Genomic DNA, 1,350 nt, shown 5'->3' on the forward strand with positions numbered 1-1,350 from the left:
ACTTTGATTTGGAGGTTCTATGAATCATAATTTGTATGGTTATGCTATGAATGTTCTACAATTTGAATCTTGCCAAGCATTGGAAGGGCAATGTCCCTTTTTAATGTGGCAAGAAGTAAAGATAGAATGGAGGAAGGTGTTGAATTTGGAAACCAGATTCCCTAGGTGAAGTAGATCCATGCTCATTTGGATAATAAATATCTTAAGCTAAGTTAAACATTGTTTCGAGGAAGTTCATGTAGTGTTCATTAAATTGATGGTCAAAATGCATGGTAATAAATTCACAAGGTTGATTGAGGCTAAGATTGGGTGGGGGTCAACTAAGCAGGATGTGGAAAGATAACACAACAAGGTGAATGAAGAAAGAAGTTGTTGAAGATACCTTAAGATCCTATATTTTTTATAGTAACATTATGTTAATAAGAACATAAGTACCACTAAGAAAAGGGAAGCATGTGGAGGTTGAGAACTCAGAAAGGATTTATTGCCATTATTACTAAATCATGAAAGTCTCTGAAGCTAACCAAGTGCTTAACATATGTCGTTATTGCTTTATTATAGAAATTATAACATAAAACATCTTTTGAAAAACCCACTACTTGAATCATCAATGGGTCAGAGTAAAGGTCATACACATGCACTACATGCGATGAGTTCTTGCATTGAAGTGCCCTATAAGAAGAATGAATCCCATAACCATGAATTTTTATATTTTAGGTTGTACTTATGTGAAAGGATATCCACTAATGTTTGCAATGGCATAAAGTGATGAGAATGGAGGAAAACATCATGCATTAAAGAGAAGTTTCTTGAAAGGGGAGTTCCTTGCCAAGGACACTCGTAGGAACCTTGTGAGAATGTCTAAGCCTTCAAGTTGAATATAGGGGGTTGGATAGTTTTTATGAAGACATGCGATCCCATTAGAAGCTTTTTAGTCAAGATGGGGTTCTGTTTTGTGCATTTATAACTAGGAGTATCTTAGAAAGGCAAGGAGTGACTTTGTATTTGTATGGTGTTTCGATAAAGAAGATCAAGTTAGAATTGCTACTTCTTACATTCTTTGACAAACTTGGTATGAAAAAGAGTAAACCGCTCTAATTCCACACTGTAATTGATAAAACATTCCTACAACTAGAGGTTTGATATTATAAGATAAAAGTGACAGAGCACACCACACTTTGAACAAACTTAAGAGTTGACGGGTACCACAAAGAATCATAAATTCACAACTCTACTTAATATCATATTTTGCTTATCTTTTTGTTTCAACTATTTGGTCTTGCACTTCTTTTAAAGTCTTTACAGTGAATTTTAGTTAAGTCTTCATCCATATAATTTTTCTCAAAAAGA

The sequence above is a fragment of the Pinus tabuliformis genome, chromosome 5_1, assembly GCF_031772625.1.
Source record: "Pinus tabuliformis cultivar Carrire ecotype Pingquan chromosome 5_1, CPIR1, whole genome shotgun sequence".
Classification (NCBI taxonomy): Eukaryota; Viridiplantae; Streptophyta; class Pinopsida; order Pinales; family Pinaceae; genus Pinus; species Pinus tabuliformis.